This window comes from Nicotiana tabacum, chromosome 24 (genome assembly GCF_000715075.1).
Source record: "Nicotiana tabacum cultivar K326 chromosome 24, ASM71507v2, whole genome shotgun sequence".
Taxonomy (NCBI): Eukaryota; Viridiplantae; Streptophyta; class Magnoliopsida; order Solanales; family Solanaceae; genus Nicotiana; species Nicotiana tabacum.
Window position 1 is genome coordinate 9,519,359 of NC_134103.1, and position 12,675 is coordinate 9,532,033.

Consider the following 12,675-nt stretch of genomic DNA (forward strand, 5'->3'; position numbering starts at 1 on the left):
CAGCCAATACAACACCGCCCACTTGGCTCGGTTCTCAGAAATACTTTTGAAAGATTTTGTTTCCCGGACTCTCCGTAATGCATGGCGCATAGGGTTTGAACGATTGCGTCAGGTCACCATGACGGTGTCATAATATGCCATCAGGTTCAATAAGTTAGCCCGTCATATTCCTACTTTGCTTCCTACAGCTAGAGAGCGAGTCCACAAACTCATTAAAGGACTTATTATGATCGTAAAATTTTGTATGACTCGGGAGCTACAGGCTGATACTTCATTTCCACTAGTGGTAGAAATTGCCAAGATATTAGAACGTGTTCGGGGTAAGGAAAAAGGAAACTAAGGAGACCAAGACGTCTCGAGGTTCTGGGGGATTCAGTGGATTCTACTCTGCGAGTATAAATCATTATGGCAGGGGCTCGGGTAGTCGGCTAGCCCAGTTTGCACATCGGATTAATCGAGGTGCTCCAATAAGTTCTTTTAATGCACCACTGACATAAGTGTCCTACAATGGTTATTCTAGTTATCTGGCACAAACTCAGTATGAGCAGCCAAACCCGCAGATGGGTTGTTATGAATACAGCGATACTAGGTACATCATGAGAAAATTGTCCCAGACTTGGGAGAGGAATATTTCATCAAAGCACTCAGGCTACGTGCCCCATTGAAGTTACTACACCACCCACACGATCAGTTAAGGGTGGAGGACAGGCGGGTAGAAGGTGTCCTAGAGGTGGAGACCCATCCGTTATTATATTTGTTTTATGGTATGGTAGAGGTCGTTACATCAGATGGTGTCGTTATAGGTACGACCTCGATTTAAAATAAAGGAATAATTTCCTTAACTTGATTCGGTTCTGAGTATCAAGACGAGTCCTTCTATTGTGCTTCACTTGTGAGTGAGCTTCGTAATTCTATAATCTACTTATGTGTTTACTTTTGTTGGGAGGTTTTATGGAGATAACTACACCTATCATTCCATGATGGACTCTAATAAGATCTATGAGGCTAAAGGTGCCTTTCTGGTACTTATTTCGGTATGTTTTGATGTATTTCCGGATACTTTATTTACAAATTGTGAATTATATGCTCTACCGGTGTGGGGTTCATTATGTGTTATGATTTTGTTTAACGAAAGTTATTTAAAAGGAGAAAATGGAAAGTTTTGATTGGCAAGATGTGTATATTACTTGTGATTCAGAATGGAGGCCGAGGTTCTCGTATTTTAAAATAAATTGATATGTTTAAACCGGGCTATGAGCTGCGGTGAAAGATATATAAGGACGAGATCCTTGTGATAAAAAAAAAATTCTTGTATTTAAATTCTCCCTTGTGAAATTTAATTTGTACGATAGTACTAATAGGGAGTCATGCCTGCTAGGCTTATTTAAAAATATTTGTATGAAATTCTCTGTGCATACTTACCGAATTCGTGTTGTAATATTGAGTTGTAACCTACGAGGTAGGTGCCCGCTCAGGTGGCGTTAAATGTGACTCGTTAATTCAGGTAAATAATTATAAGGTCTTCATGCCTCGCATCTCGTTATTAGTATTGTGAAGGTTTGAAACGAGATTTTTGTTAACATGAAGTTAATTGACGATTCTATAATTGATTATAAACAACTATTAAGACCAAATTTGCCCAGAAGGGTGCCCCATTTAGATGGTCAGACGAGTGTGAGTTGAGCTTTCAGAAGCTCAAAACCACTTTGACTACACCACTAGTGTTGGTATTACCCACAGGTTCAGGATCGTATACGGTATATTGTGACTCCTCTCACATTGGGCTTGGTGTAGTATTAATGCAAGATGGCAAGGTAATTACATATGCGTCACAACAATTGAAAGTTCACGAGAAGAATTATCCTGTTCATGACTTAGAACTGGCAGCCATTGTTCATACGCTGAAGATTTGGAGGCATTACCTCTACGGTGTCTCGTGTGAGGTATTTACTGATCATCGTTGCCTTCAGTACCTGTTCAAACAAAAAGATCTTAATTTGAGGCAGAGAAGATGGTTGGAGTTGTTGAAAGACTATGATATCACCATTTTGTATCACCCCGAAAAGGCCAATGTGGTGGCCGATGCTTTGAGTAGAAAGGCTGTGAGTATGGGCAGTCTTGCGTATATTCCGGTTGGTAAGAGGCCATTAGCTGCATATGTTCAGACTTTAGCTAACCAATTTATGAGGTTAGATATTTCAGAACCCAGTCGAGATCTAGCTTACACAGTGGCTCGGTCTTCTTTATATAAGCGCATCAGAGAGAGACAGTATGATGATCCTCGTTTACTTGTCCTTAAGGACACGGTGCGGCACGATAATGCCAAACATGTTGCTGTGGGTAAGATGGAGTTCTACGAATGCATGGTCGTATTTGTGTGCCTAATATGGATGGGCTTCGTGAATTAATTCTTGAAGAGGCACACAGTTCCAGGTATTCTATTCATCCAGGTATCGCCAAAATGTATCAAGATTTGCGACAACATTATTGGTGAAGGAGATTGAAAAAGGATATAGTTGCATATGTAGCTCGGTGTCTGAATTGTCAACAAGTTAAGTACGAGCATCAAAGACCTGGTAGGTTGCTTCAGAAGTTAGAAATTCCTGAATGGAAATGGGAGCGTATCACTACGGATTTTGTTGTTGGACTCCCACGGACTCAGAGAAAATTTGATGCAGTTTGGGGTCATTGTGGACAGGTTGACCAAGTCAGCACATTTCATTCTAGTGGCAGCTACCTATTCTTCAGAAAGGTTAGCTGAAATTTTCATTCGTGAGATTGTCTGCCTTCACGGGGTGCCCGTGTCTATTATTTCAGATCGAGGTACGCAATTTACCTCACACTTTTGGAGGGCAGTACAGCGTGAGTTGGGTATGCGGGTTGAGTTGATCACAACATTCCATCCTCAGATGGACGGGCAGTTCGAGCGTACTATTCAGATCTTGGAGTATATGCTCCATGCCTGTTATTGACTTTGGAGGTTCATGGGATCAGTTCTTGCCATTAGCGGAGTTTGCCTATAATAATAGCTACCGGTCGAGCATTCAGATGGCTCCGTATGAGGCATTATACGGAAGGCGATGCCATTCGCCAGTTGGCTGGTTTGAACCGGGAGAGGCTCGGTTATTGGGTACCGATTTGGTACAAGATGCCTTGGATAAGGTCAAGATTATTCAGGATCGACTTCGCACAGCTCAGTCTAGGCAAAAGAGTTATGCCGACTGTAAAGTTCGTGATATTGCATTCATGGTTGGAGAAAGAAGATTGCTTCGGGTATCACCCATGAAGGGTGTTATGAGATTTGGGAAGAAGGGCAAGTTAAGCCCTAGGTATATCGGGCCATTTGAGATCCTCGAGAGAGTGGGGGAGGTAGCTTATAGACTTGCGTTACCTCCAGGGTTATCCTCAGTTCATCCGATATTCCATGTGTCTATGCTCCGAAAATATCATGGTGACCCGTCCCACGTATTATATTTCAGCTCTATCCAGTTGGACAAGGATTTGACTTACGAGGAGGAGCCGGTGGCAATTCTAGCCCGACAAGTATCAAAGAGTTACCCTTCAGTTCGAGTGCAGTGGAGAGGTCAGCCTATTGAGGCAGCTACTTGGGAGTCTGAGTCCGATATGCGGAGTAGGTATCCCCAACTTTTCACCAGTCCATGTACTTTTCTATGTCCGTTCGAGGACGAACGGTTGTTTTAGAGGTGGAGAATATGATGACTCAAAAGGTCATCTTATGTTTTAGAACTCGAATCTGCGCTCTTAAGCCTTAAAAATCTCATTTTTACCCTTCTCAATTTGCGTGCATAGTCCGGATAGGTTTTCGGAAAGCTTTTATGTTGAAAACTAATAAAAATAAGAATTTTTGCCTTAAAAGTTAATTTTAAATGACTTTGGTCAATATGTTTGGTAAACGGGCCCGGATTCGGGCGTTGATGGTCCCGATAGGTCCGTATCGAATTATGGGACCTGGGCGTATGCCCGGAATTGAATTCGGAGGTCCCTAGCTTGAGTTATGAATTTTTGATGAAAATTAAAAGTCTGAAAATTAATTGTTTTTAAAAATTGATTGATGTTTGGCATTGTTAGTACCGGGTACGTATTTTGGTTTCGGAACCCGGTACAGGTTCATTATGATATTTAAGACCTGTCTGAGAAATTTGGTGAGAAACAGTATTGATTTGACGTGATTCGGACCTTCAGTTGAGAAAATAGTAATTTTAAAGTGTTCTTGAGAATTTCATTTGATTTGGTAATAAATTCGGAGTTCTAGGTGTTATTTTGGCGATTTGATCGCGCGAGCAGGTCCATATGATATTTTTAGACTTGTGTGCATGTTTGGTTTGGAGCTCTGAGGGTTCGAGTGAGTTTCAGATAGGCTACGAGGTGATTTACACTTAGAAAATCTAAGATTTTTGCTTTAGGAGCTGTTCTGGTGTGCCCTTCTTCACGTTCGCGTAGGTAGTGTCGCGAACGCGAACGGTAAAATGGGGGCAGGGAAAATTTCTTCTTCGCGAACGCGAAGCATTGGGGGTGGTACCTTTCGCGAACGCGATCTGTCTCACGCGAATGCGATAATTTAAGGGACCTGGGGGATGGGGGGTCATGTTCTTCTACGCGAACGCGTCCAATGGGTCGCGAACGCAAAGGCTTGGGGGGAGTTGCCTTACGCGAACGCGTAGAAAGACTCGCGAACGCGAAGGCCTTAGGCCGCTGTGCATCGCGTCGCGACAGGCCTCTCGCGAACGCGATGAAGGCCTGTCCAGTGACTTAAACAGACTCCAAACACGGGTTTAAGCCATTTCTTCAATATTTTTCAAGAACCAAACGGGTAGAGGCGATTTTCAAGAGTCATTTTCTTCCCCAAAGTGTTCGTAAGTGATTCTAAACCATTCTCTTTCAATTACTCATTGCATTTCTTGAATACTCAACCTAAAATCTAGAGTTTCATGGTAGAATTAGGGGTTACGGTAGAAACTAAGGATTTTGAAAATTTGAGGATTTAGACCCCAATTTGAGGTCGGATTCCAAAACTAATTACATATTCGGGCTCAGGGGTGAATGGGTAAAAGAATTTTGGTCCGAATCTCGAATTTTAACCAAGCGGGTCCGGAGTCGATTTTTTGACTTTTTGGAGGAAAATTTAATTTATGCAATATAATTGATTCCTTTAGCAATATTTGAAATTATTGAGTCATTTTTGAATAGATACGAGTGGTTTAGAGGTGAATTCCAAAGGAAAAGCTGTGATTGAGAATTAAGTGGTCTTTAGAGCGAGGTAAGTGTTGTGTCTAACCCTGACTTGAGGGAATTAGGAACCTTAGATTACTTGCTAAGTGAAATTCATGTGAGCGGAGTATATGTGAGGTGACGAGTACTTATGCGCCGCCAATTTACCTGTTTTTCATGTTTATCTGTTTTTCCTATATTGTCTCATTCCTATGCCAAATTGCTACATGTTATACTACTGTTGTTCAATATTTCGTTCTTATCATGTTTACGGATTTTCTGGTGATAGTTGAGTTTTTATTTCAAAGTTGAGATTGATATTATGGAACTAAATGTTGAAGTAAGGTTTGTACTTATTATTCTATTTCCATGTTGTTATTTATGCATTGCATTATGGTAAGGGAAAGTGTTAATGTACGAAGGGTGATGCCGTGCCATATTGTGAGTGTTAATGTACGAAGGGTGATGCCGTGCCCTATTGTGAGTGTTAATGCACGAAGGGTGGTGCCGTTCCATATTGTGAGTGTTAATGCACGAAGGGTGATGTCGTGCCATGATATGAGAGTAAAGCACGAAGGGTGATGTCGTGCCGTTTCTATTAATTTTATGGTAAGATTGAGAGTAAAAGCACGAAGGGTGATGCCGTGCATTTTTCCTTACTGTATTCACTATTCCTGTTGATTCATGGTATATTGACTACTCCGCTAATCATTCTGTTGTAGTTCTTTATCTTGTATTCCCCTTAGTATGTTCCCCTCTCGACATTTTCTGTTTAGTTCTTCATTTCTGTTATTTGCATATACATTGTTAAATTGTACGGGTTGATTTGTAGGTGCCTTGCCTTAGCCTCGTCACTACTTTGTCGAGGTTAGGCTCGACACTTACCAGTACATGGGGTCGGTTGTACTGATACTGCACTCTGTACTTTCTGTGCAGATTTTGATACCGGCTCGGATTGATCGAGATTTTGCTATTGGTCCGTTGTCCGGAGACTCAAGGTAGATCTGTTGGTGTTCACAGACCTTGCCGTCTATCTTTTCTGTTCTACTGTTTCTTTCATTCAGACAATTGTATTTCTTTCTGACTATTACTTATAGCAAATTCTAGAATGCTCGTGAATTGTGACTCCAGATCCGGATGGTAGTAATTAATAATTAATACAGTTTTATGATATTTCGCACTTATTATATTTCATCTTAGTTAATTATTGTTATTTACTGAATGGAAATAAGGAATTGGTTTAATGATTCTCTAACGTTGGCTTGCCTGGCAAGTGAAATGTTAGGCGCCATCACGATCCCGTCGGTAGGAAATTTCGGGTCGTGACATGTTTACAAATGAACAAAACCCTTGCTATTTATAGAAGGGAAATGACCTTAATAATGTCATGCATGACATCATATTAAGTGTGATCATTCAATATAAATGCATAAAAAATGCATCTACCAATTTCTTCCAAAAAAGAGGCTTCAAATGTTCACACTAGTTCACGTTAATGTTGTCAAATTCAAACACATTTCTCAGGCAACTGGAGATGGTTCATCCTGAGAACTCAATATCTGCACAACTAGAGGCACTATTTGTAAAAGCTCTTGAAGGATTTCCTGACAAGGATCAACACGGGAGGTGTTACACCATGATCTCAAAGCTGCTGAAAATAACTAAAGCTTCAGAGGTGTCAAGATCCACTAGCCAAATGATTGCGGAGGTGCTGGAAATAATCAAGCTGGAGAATATTGCTGAGCAAATCAAAGCTTCAAAGCCATCAAGAGCTTCTATCCCCCATGATCACTAGGAAGCTGTTGGATTTTGCCGATACTTTGCTTGATTATCTACAGTATCGTGACCTTTTCCCGTCTGTGCTTGACAAGAAGCTGAGATATTTACGTGTCTTCTTATCTTCAATTTCAAAGCTGTGCATTGAGCATGAGAGTACGACGAATCTCTTCATCCATGCATGTTGAGGATGTAGCTTACACTGCAGCACACCTATATTCCGTGCCTCCAACAAGGACATTCTTCCCTTTCTGGATTTCTCCACAGCATAGTATCAAAATGTATTCCACTCGAAGAATTCAATTCTCTTCAATCACATATTGAAGCTGGTCATTGAGGCAGCAACAGTGATCTACTCCTCCTGCTATGATGAGGAAATGGACATGAAGACTACTGAAATGGACCATGCATCTTTTCTTTTCTAACTGAAGTTTAATCATGTCAAGCTAGAAATCCATCTGATTCAGAAGCTAAACGGTGAAGCCATAATAGCTCCTCTATATGAACTGATTGACTATGTTCGGGAAGAGCTAATATTATCGAGAATTTTTCTCATGGATTCATTGGAGCAGTGCAAAGAGCATACTAAGATAACTGATCTTTTGACTCTTATTCAATCTGTGACCAGCCAAGCATGGTCAGTCATTAATTCTTTTTCTCATGACTCAGACCACGAAGACTTGGCCATGAAAATTAGTCCCTTGCATTTCCAATTGCTTCTTAAGTTCAAGTTTATTAAGGCAGCGATTAGACAAATGTGTTATGCACATGCAAGAGATAAACGAAATCTGGCAGAATAATAGATATCTCCTGATCGAAAAGATTGCATAAATGATAAGGAGAAGGACTCCTTACTCAACGAGAAGATTATACAAGATGAAGAAGGAGTTGTGAGTTGAGATTAACTAGAACTCTTTCACCAAGGAAGAGTAGCATTAGAACTCTAGTTATTTCTTCATCTACTAACTCTATATATTGCAAGATGTTCTCACTCTACAGGTAACGTGAATTGAAAGCGAAATAGCAAGGCATTTTGCAAGCAGTTCGTGTGAGATTCAATTGTGCGAATCTGAAGCTACTTGAACCAGATAGAAGAACCAGTTCCAAGTGTCTGTCTTTTATTCTAGTTCAATTGTAGTAGGTGTTTTCATATTGTACCTTTCAGCTTTATCTAGAGGCAATTGTAATAGGTACTCAGAGTATTCAAGTTAGAGTTAACTTGAAGTTGTCGCAACAGTTAGAGGCTGTGTGCCACAACGGGATTAGAGTTAATCCTAGGTTTACAAAAGTGTTTTGTAAATGCAGTTTTTGGTTCAGTGATTTAGCGAAGAGTTTTGGGAAAATCCTACTGGAAAGTAGGTCGTGATTTTTTCACCTTTTGAGCCAGGTGTTTTCCACGTAAAATTCTTGTGTTCTTTAATTTCTGCATTTATTATTCCGCAACAGTAGGATAAGGAACACATAGAAGAACCAGGTGCACCCGAAAAATTAGACATCACACAAATCACCCATCTCTTGTGTTGTATTGAAGTTAAAACATCACAAACCATGAAGACTTGGCATGAAAATTAGTCCCTTGCATTTCCAATTGCTTCTTAAGTTGAAGTTTATTAAGGCAGCGATTAGACAGATGTGTCCCAGCATTTCTGCATCATCAACACAGGACCATCCTACGATAAATCTGCTTAACTTTCTTCCTATTAACTTTGAGGTCATTGATTCCTATTTCAGCATGCTAAAATCCTCAAAGACATCATCCTCATATATCCCCACGATTGATAAGTTTTTGATGGGGTTTCATGAATATATTCTTGGCAATCTACTCCTGAAGGATGAAACTTATTTGATATTTACTGTTGCGAATGAGGTTAAAAAAAATTTCCATGGGTTGCTGCTCCTAGTAACGTATCTTTTTGATCCTCTAGTTCAGAACATTGGATGCATGGAGCAGAACGATCTCTTGACAGGATTCGAAACTATAGTAATTGTGGCTGAATCTGTTATCTGCTTAATTTATGAGGATGCTGTGTATGCAACAAAAGTAGGAAGGTCAATCTTGTTCTTCAATTTTTGACCATTGCTTTCAAGCTTATTGAGTCTGAGGAAAGTTTAATGGATCTGCGAAAGCACAAAGCTACTTTGAAAGCTGAAATTTTGGATTTGATTGGAAGTGCTCATGAAGACCATGTTTTCCTTAGAGCTTTTCTCATGGATGTTCTCGCGCAACATATAGAGCTTAATGAATTGCATGGTCTCTTACTTCATGCTGAAGCGACTGCCCACAAGTTAGCACAAATCAGTGGTTTTTGTTGTGAAAGTTTCATGGATGGAAGCAGCACTGAAAGGATGAGGCTTTCGTTATCCGATTTGCTTCAAGAGATCGAGTCTGTCAAGGTAGAGTTCAGAAAAGTATGCTTTCAACATCTGGATTCATCACCTTGGAACATGAAAGATGGAGAAAGCCTTATCAATTTCTTATTAAACCACCAGGACGGGCTGCTCAACTGTGATGCTTGTTCAATCCCTTTTCTGAAGAATCAGATCCCAATAGTCAAAGACAGACTAGTGTACTTGGGCTCTTTTCTTGCAGATGTTGTACAGTATCAAGATATGCATCAAGAGCTCCTGAAACATGTTCAAGATAGAAAGTTTGTCTGTCTCTTCCCCATCAGTGATTATAGACCTGCTTGGTATTACATGTTATATCTCTCTGATGTCGAGCAATTGCTCAAGTTTGTTGAGGCAGAGGTCAAAATGATTTGTCTCAAAGTTCCAGATTCATCAAATTATATCTTCCCAGGACAAATGGATTAGGATTTCTCAATTGTTTCTTAGGCAAATTGGAGGAGCTGTTAGGTTCTAAGAACGATTTAATTATCGACCTAAAGCTTCAGATTGGATTAGTCAAGGAGGGCTTATTGTGTCTAAGATCGTTGACTGATCATTTTGCAGAAAGCGACTATGAGCATGATGAAGTTTATACTAGTGTTACTGAAATGGCATACAAGGCAAAGTATGTCACTGACTTGTGCTTGACCTGTTCTCATCCACTCTGGTACAAAGTTCTTTGGATTTCTGAAGTTGTTCAGAATATTAAGCTTGTAAATGATGTTGTTAGTGAGACTTGTGAAAGAAAGAAGATTGACGAGACAGTGCCGGAAGTTGCAAAGATCTCCACTAGTCTGTTGCCAGATTTAACCACTAATACTCCAAGAGCAAATGAAGAAATGGAAGGATTTCAGGATGCGAATAACACACTGAAGGATCAGCTAGTGAAAGGATCACCTCATCTTGATGTTATCTCATTGGTCGGCACGCCTGGAATCGGTAAGACCACTCTTGCCGAGAAGATTTATAATGATCCAATAGTCACCTCCCACTTTGATGTACGTGCGCAGTGTCGTGTGACTCAAGTATATTCATGGAGAGATTTGTTGCTAACCATTTTGAATGGTGTGCTTGAACCTGCTGATCGTAAATTCGTAATGAAAAAGAAGATGGTGAATTAGCTGATGAGCTGCGTCGATTCTTGTTGACCAAGAGATTCTTAGTTCTCATTGATGACGTGTGGGACAATGAAGTGGGACAATTTACATATGTGCTTCAAAGGTGCTCGTAACATGAGTAGAGTTATTCTAACAACCCGGCTGAACAGCGTTGCAATTTGCTAAATGCGAAAGTGAACCCTATCATCTTCGTCTATTCAGTGATGATGAGAGTTGGACATTATTACAGAAAGAGGTGTTTCAAGAGGAGAGCTGTCCACCTGAACTTGTTGATGTGGGGTTTCGAATAGCAAAATGTTGTGGAGGGTTGCCTCTCTTCGTTGTATTAGTTGCCGGTGTTCTGAAAGAGAAAAAGAAGAAAGCAGAATTTTGGAAAGAAATAGAAGAAAGTCTAGGTTCGCAGAATATTAGTAGCTTGGAAAAGACCATGTCTGTGATTGGATTCAGTTACAAGAATTTACCGCACCATTTGAAACCTTGTTTTCTCTATTTTGGAGGATTTTTGAAGGGCAAGGATATTCATGTCTCAAAATTGACTCGGTTTTGGGTAGCTGAGGAGTTTGTACAGGCAAATATGGAAGAAGGGCCAGAAGATGCTGCGCAAGGTTTCTTGGAAGATCTTGTTAGTAGAAATTTAGTGATGGACGTGGAGAAGAGACCCAATGGCAATCTGAAAATGTGTCACATTCATGATCTGTTGCATAAATTCTGCTTGGAAAAGGCCAAACAAGAGAATTTCTTTCTCCGTATTAATAGGTACTGCACTTAATAAGAACTGCACTAATCCTATTCTATTATTTTTATCTTAACTCACAATTTCATTGTTTTTCTTTAATCAGATTCAGTGGAGAGGATACATTTCCCGGAAAGCCTAAGGAATATCGGTTGTTTATTCACTCTTATGAGGATCAGGTTGATCTGTGGCAGCCATCTCACTCAAACGTTCGCTCTTTACTATTCAATGTGATTGATCCAGGTAACTTTTTATGGCCGCGTGATATCTCTTTCATCTTTAACAGCTTCAAACTTGTTAAAGTGTTGAATTTGGAATCCTTCAACATTGGTGGTACTTTTCCCAGTGAAATACAATCTTTAATTCATTTGAGGTACTTTGCTGCTCAAACTGATGGAAACTCAATTCCTTCATCTATATCTAAGCTTTGGAAGCTTGAAACTTTTGTGGTTAAAGGATTGGGAGTAGAGGTGATATTACCTAGTTCACTGCTGAAGATGGTTAAGTTGAGGCATATACATGTAAAAGATCGTGCTTCATTTAGTTTATATGAGAACATAGGTGAATCACTTGCTGACTCTCAATTAGATAATCTGGAAACCTTTTCCACTCCACATCTCTTTTATGGTGAAGATACAGAGATGATATTGAGAAAGATGCCAAAATTGAGAAAGCTGAGTTGCATATTTTCGGGAACATTTGGTTATTCCAAGATAGTAACAGGAGAGTGTTCTTTTTCCTAGATTGGAGTTCCTAAGTCACCTTCAATCCTTCAAGCTTGTTTCCAACAGTTGTCCAGCTAAACTTCCCCATGTCTTCAGTTTCCCCTCAAGACTAAGGGAATTGACTCTGTCAAAGTTTCGTCAACCTTGGAACTATTGAAATTGTCAAAAGTCCCACATCGGTGGATGACAATTTTGAATGGTAATTTCACCCTATAAAAGGAGGCCTAATGTTTAGGATTTAAACACACCTCTCATTTGCCTTTTTATCTTCTTAAGGCATTTGTATCTTCTCTCTTTAGTATTATTTCACTTGTAATTTTGGAGTGGAATAAAATATTGATTGTGTCCGAGGAAGTAGGCAAAATTGGCCGAACCTCGTAAATTCTGGTGTTCTTTTATTGTTGTCTTATTGTCTTGTTTATTATTTAGTGGTTGTAATAATTTTTGGTATAGTAGTTGTGACTCATTCACACTATATACATTTGGCTTTCGCAATAATTGGTATCAGAGCCAGATTACTGTCTAAGTATGCTCTGTGGTTGCAACATAGTCTGATCTTCCACATCAGAAAAGATCTATCTTGGCAACTGAGTCAAGGTTCTGTCTGAGTATGCTCTGTGGTTGCAGCTTAGTCTGATCTTCCACACCAGAAAGGAAATAATCTTGATTTGTGTCGTCAGCTACTAAATAATATTTGTGTCAAAAT

At 39.9% G+C, this 12,675-nt stretch overlaps 1 pseudogene; it reads left to right on the forward strand.

Annotated features, from left to right (window-relative positions):
- Window positions 1-8,635: 8,635 nt before the first annotated feature.
- LOC107832147 (putative late blight resistance protein homolog R1B-14) lies at window positions 8,636-11,987 on the forward strand (annotated as a pseudogene).
- The last annotated feature ends 688 nt before the right edge of the window (window positions 11,988-12,675 follow it).